Genomic DNA, 6481 nt, shown 5'->3' on the forward strand with positions numbered 1-6481 from the left:
TGAAAAGAGCAAGATCTTCAAGCTCACAACGTGCCGTTTGTGAGCTTTACTATGTTCAAATTGCCAATGTATTTAGGGGTTAAAATGGCAGATGTTATGCTATATTAACACATTTTGCTGGGGACCCCCTGAAACACCCCTCTAGGAGCTCTGGGGGGGCCTGTACCCCACTTTGAGAACCACCCGCATACAGATCCATTAGACATCCATTAGATGAATTGGTGAGGGATTGCTGTTCCAGTATTAGATGGGAATTGTCTTGGCGCTATATATACTAGGCTACTCTACAAAGCCAAAGTGCATTAACTACGTTTTTGGGCACATTGAATCATTTATTTGTCTCCAAAGTCAAGTCAGCCTTCTTGCTCTGGGGATAAACAATTACCCCATGCACGGATATACATTTGCAAGTGCAATATCACTCATATATTGATAACCCATTTGGCTGCATGGCCAATTTAACCACTGAAAAGCCCTTTTTAAGTTTAATTTGTTGCTGCAATTTGGCTTTGTAGGGCAGCAGTGTTGACTTTGAGATAGGGCATTAAGCAACTAGTCGACTCGACTAGTAAATCCACTAGTCGACCTTGTTGGTACTAGTTGACTAGTTGATAAGAAAAAAAGGGTTTTTTGTTTGTTTGTTTTTTTCGATTTTGTAGGCCTCAAGATCAGGTAGATTATAGTTATAGTCACCATGTACACAGTTTTTCAATGTACAAATATTTATTTCCCCAAAAAAAAAAAAAGTTTATTATTTTAATTTATTTTATTTTTTACATAATAGGTAGTTAAACAACTAGTCGACTAGTCGACTAGTAAACTAGGCAACTAGTCAACTAGTAAAAATGACTAGAAGTGAATGCCCTACTTTGAGAGCAATTTTTTTTTAGTTTAGCTTCTGTGTACTGGTACTGGAGCAAGCATCACCTGCTGAAGCATTGTCATCGCTATATCAGCTCTTGCTGGACCAATGGAATTAAATTCCATTCAGTTTTTTTGGTCATCTTTTACTAAATATCAGAAGAACTAAAATGTATTTTTTGGCAGGCCGTGATTGTGTTGAATTGCCTGATTTATACTCGGCTGTGTGCCGAATGTGAATCGGCAATTTCCGGAGAGTGACACCTAGCACGCAACCAAGCTTAAAACGACTTGTTTTTTAATGGTACTGGATCTCTTCTGCATTAGTCTTTAAGATTAAGATTTTAGTGTCGTTTTTATTCATCAACAAAATTGTTGGTATAGCCTATATTTAGTCTTAGTTTTAGTCATCACAGCTTAGTTTGTATTTAGTTTGCGTCAATGAAAAAAGGTAGTCGACGAACATTCTTCGTCATAGTTTTTAGTCGACAAAGTCAACACTGTAGGGCAGCATAGGACTGGTGCATGATGGGAAAACTCTGTGCTGCAATGTGTGCCCGATATACCTGTGGTATATCAGCTGACCAAACTGTTTGTTCAGAACACTGTAATGAAACTGGTCCAGCCGATATACCTGTGGTATATCAGCTGACCAGACTGTTTGTTCAGAACACTGAGATGAAACTGGTCCAACAAGAGGTAGTGAGGAAAATACTTCAGCAGCTGATGCTTGCTCCAATACACAGATAACGTTGCTGTCGGACAGAAAAAAAAGAAAAAAAGGAACCCTCCTATCTCCATATTTTAACTTTTTGTGTGCTTTTGTTAAATTAATAACGCCCTATACTTGATCGTACTACATTGTCACACAAAAACATCAAAAGTAGCAGATGTGCGAGCTTGATGCGAGTTTTGCACATCCAGTCTGATGTTTACACAACCTGGTCTGTCTCAGGCGTGTCATCATATGCGAAAACATATTTTTATTGAAGAAATGTCACAGGATAAAGTGATAGAATAGATAGTCGGTGATAGAAGCCCTTCTAGTTATAGGTGAAACATGTTCAGGAAAGAAAATGCAAAGTTGAAAAACGACCAAAATAGCAGATCTACACGCTCACAACGTGTTGCATGACAGCGCGTTGAGTTGTAGATTGACTATTTTCACTATTACAAAGTACACATTAAGTCGTGTACAGTGAGTGGTTAAATACTGTATTTCAGTGCTACCTTCAGTGCTTTGCAGAGCTAAATTGGCAAAGCTACACAATCGTGCAAAAATGGCGACGGGGAAACGCGTGTCAGCATTTGGGATTCGGGTCGCTTTGAATCTGGTTGTTATTGGCTCGTAGGATGTTGATTTGCTTGCTTTCTTGGTTGGTACACAGACAAGATCGTCTCCATAAACACAAACAGGGTGTGGAGGTACAAAATCGGAGCGGAGCCGCTTCTCCCTTGTGAGCATATAGTTCCGCCGTTCAAGCCAAAAAGATGGGTATACCACACCTGGGCCAACTAATAATTCTCAAATCCCATCTCATCCCTTTAATGATTTGTTTACTTGAGCTATACCAGATGGCTGGACGTTGCCAAGACGTGCGCCAGAAAGTTTAGACGAGGGAAAAGTTTCAAGAGCGGAACCGAGTGTTAAGGGCGTGCCGTTGAGTTGAAAATTGTATTGTCGAAATGTCTTGAGTTAGTTGTAATCACATTGCATAAGCTAACGTGATACAATTCAGATTGTGATGTGGGCTAAGATGTACAGTTGGAGGCCATCGATATTGTCCCTTTCTTTTTGCTGAGGTTTGCGTGATCTGCGCAAAAGGACAGTTAACACATTTTGGGCGGGAACCCCTTTTGGTGTTTTAAACATTGTTATAATTTAGCTATTGAAAAATAGCAGATCTACAAGCTCATAGCACGCCACCGAGTGGCGCGCTACGAGCTTGTAGGTCTGCTATTTTTGAAAAATCGTGAAAATATTTATTTCAGAAAACTGGAGGATTTAGAAGGATTTTTTTAAATTTTGAGGTCAGGCCTAAATGGGTCAAATGATAAGGGACAATATCGGTGGCACCCAACTGTACGTGATGTCACGTGAGATTGTACCCAGCTGTCACACATTCCATGTGATCATGTTGATTATTAGTGGGTTGTATAAAGATGTGTTCCTCTGTGTTCACCTTTAGTCTGAGGAAGAGCGGCGCCTTGTGCTCGAAACGTCACAGTCACCTTTTGGTGCAATAAAGGCATCTATTCTATAGCATCGGAGCCCTCAGTGTGCGAGCGTCTTTTTTTCCCCTTCTTTCTAAGATGTAGTCATCATAGAAGCCAAGCTAGTGTTTTATTCATTTATTTTCGTCACTGCTCAGTTGTCAGAAAGTGGAAGAAACATCCGTTGCGCATAGATGGCCTGCGTGATCGCTGTTCCGGTTATAGCAATTGACATAAAACGTTGGTTTCCCGCTGTGATAATACTATATGTATAAGTGGTGCATTGTGTGTTTACCTGCTTCTCTGTGTGTGTGTGTGTGTGTGTGTGTGTGTGTGTGTGTGTGTGTGTGTGTGTGTGTGTGTGTGTGTGTGTGTGTGTGTGTGTGTGTGTGTGTGTGTGTGTGTGTGTGTGTGTGTGTGTGTGTAGCAAATTCTTCTTGACCTCGGCACGGACTGTACAGTACGCGCCCCCCACGTCGGCCCGCGCCTCTATGTGCCAGTCCTAATTAGGCTGATCGGCGGACATCTTGCATATCCCCCAGACAGAGAAGAGAGAGAGAAAGGGGGGTGTGGGGGTTTCATTGTAGGTGGTGTGGACAGATTCCATATGCTCCCGTGCTGCCTCGCTCGCCCCCTCTTGCACCCATCCACACACACACACACACACACACACACACACACACACACACACACACACTGAGATGCTGCCTCCCTCTCCCTCGCATGCAGCCTCCTCCATGGGCCCGCATCATGCCACTAGGGTGTGCGTGCCCGTCGCGCGCCGCCCCTTTCCACCTTCATGATGATGCGAGCAATTGAGTTCAAGGAGATTTGGGTAATTGAGAGGGCAGGGATGGCATCTGACAGGCACCGATGGCTCCAATGATTACTTTAATCAGACTGGTTAATGGAATTCCTTCAGGCATGTAAAAAATGTTCAAATGCTCATCAGTAGCGCTGATTCCCCACTCCCCAGTCAACTCCACCCCCCCACCCCCCCACACACACACCCCAAGACGCACGCACGCACGCACGCACGCACGCACGCACGCACGCACGCACGCAGGCACACCAATACTAGCCTGGCTAATAAACCAGACTAATATCACACAACACTGTCGCGGTATATCAGTCTGGGCTGGCTCCACTTGGATTTCATTTCCCGGGGAACATTTTCTCTTCGACGCAATTGGTCAGAGCTACTGTCAGTCAAAGGTCTCAAGCATTGAACGTCACTGTACCAAAGCCCGCCTATATTGCATACCGTGTCCCGATTGGTCCGACCTGTTCTCTGCTGTAGGAAAGAGGCGTGCTACTGAGCCTCGCCAGACCGTAATCCGCTGGTAGGCAACTTTTTTTTGCCAACGGCTGATTCGGTCTGGTTTATTAACCAGGCTACACCAATACCCCATCACACCATGGCTTTATATTGATATTATATATTTATTTGACTTTCTATATATTTGTCACTCTCATCATCCCAGCCTTCCTAGGCATGCGTCTTTTGTGAGTAGATTAAGTTAAAAGAAAAGTGGTTGTTGTTGTTTTCTTTGAACAAAGTGTCTTACAAGCACTGAGGTCTTATTAATCTGTTAACTTTGTTACTGTAGTCTGTATGAATGAAGCCTGTGCCAGAAATGGGCGATCTACTGTATACACGCTCAATAAGCACTGTGTGGCACGTTGTGAGCTTGTAGATCTGCACATTTTGACAATGGAGTAGCCCACGTACAGTATTACAATATATTCAAGATTCAAGAGATGTATTGTCATCTATAGACGTACAATACATGCACTGTGAAAAACGTAGATGGTGGGGGATATATTCAGAGGATGTGGCAGACCTAACAGGCCGCCCAAATGCAAAGTTGTGGGTTCAGTTCCTTGCTTGAAGGCACTTAACCCATTTTGACCTGAGATCAGATTCTAAAAATGTCTTCTACATCCTGACAGTTTTCTGAAAAAGCTGTTTCTATGTCAGTCGTTCTTCGATTTTTCAAAAATAGCAGACCTACAAGCTCGTAGCGCGCCACTCGGTGGCGCGCTATGAGCTTGTAGATCTGCTATTTTTCAACAGCTAAAGCATAACGTAATGCTAACACCAAAAGGGGTTCCCGCCCAAAATGCGTTAAAAGGAAGGACAGAGCCCTTTAGTCCGCTCAATACCCTCCACCCGGATTTTACATTCTGGGAATTCGATCAGGCAACCTTCCATTAACAGTAAAACCAGCTCTCTTCTAGTAACTGGCAGCAGTTTGTCAATCCATTAGGCTACACCGTAGCTGCCCAGCACTGTGCTTTGTAGAATTGAAAGAACAAAACGTTTGATCTTGGAAATTATAAAAATGTCATTCAGAGGCCCAGTCTGGAAACAGAATTGTCAGACTGTTGTTCTTTTATTTATTTTTATTTCAATGCTTAGGAAAAAGAAATAGACCTATAGGTGTATTTATACCGGTTCGGTATAGAATATTTTGGTAGAAAGACTTGGATTGTAAACATATACAGAAGGAACCATAATGCTGAGGATCGGAATGCTGCGTGAAATTATGTTCCTGAAGAAAGTTGGTACAGTACACGGTGTACTGTACCTATGAACTGTACACCCTAAAGGTTCTGGGATACAGATTTAGACCAATTGAAATATCTCACAGAAAAAAATGGATTGTATTTCATTTTGGCGTAAGTACTGTAGCAGTAATTTCTTATTTTGTCTTTTTTATATATAATAGGCCTATAGTCTTTTCCATTGAGCCACCATAATTGTGTCTAAGGGCAATCACATGTGTCCTCTCCGCTTAAACTATATATATATATATATATACCATACCAAAAGTCCACATCAGGGACGCTATATGGTTCATGTTGTTAAATCGATACAGATACATTATTGTGACCGTAGTTCGCATTTACTATAAAAACCTGCATCTCGTTAGTCACGCCTCCATATATGGTCACGCCTTGTGACATCACACCTCCATATATGGTGACGTCTCTTGACATCACGCCTCGTGACACGTCACGCCACCATACAGTATATGGCCATGTCCATATATGAAGATCACGACACTGACCTCATCTAATCCTAGATAACCATACATGGAGAAGACTGGATCATCATCTAGATCTGCATATACCTCAAACCTCAAACCCGTAGATCTCCATATATGGAGCTGACCTGTTCTGACATTCCATATGTTGATTCTTCCCTACCCGTCCTTCGAGTTCTGACATTCCATATCTTGATCTGACCTCATCAAAACTCAAGACACGCTCCATCCATATATGGCCAGTACAGAATTCATTCCATATGTTGATCTGACCCCCCCCCCCCCCCACGCCAAAGTGCCAGCGCTCACCCAGCAGTCTGCCGTCTGCCGTCACCTGCAGGCGGATGCGTTGACGA

Source organism: Electrona antarctica, assembly GCF_951216825.1.
Source record: "Electrona antarctica genome assembly, chromosome: 24".
In the NCBI taxonomy this organism is placed as follows: Eukaryota; Metazoa; Chordata; class Actinopteri; order Myctophiformes; family Myctophidae; genus Electrona; species Electrona antarctica.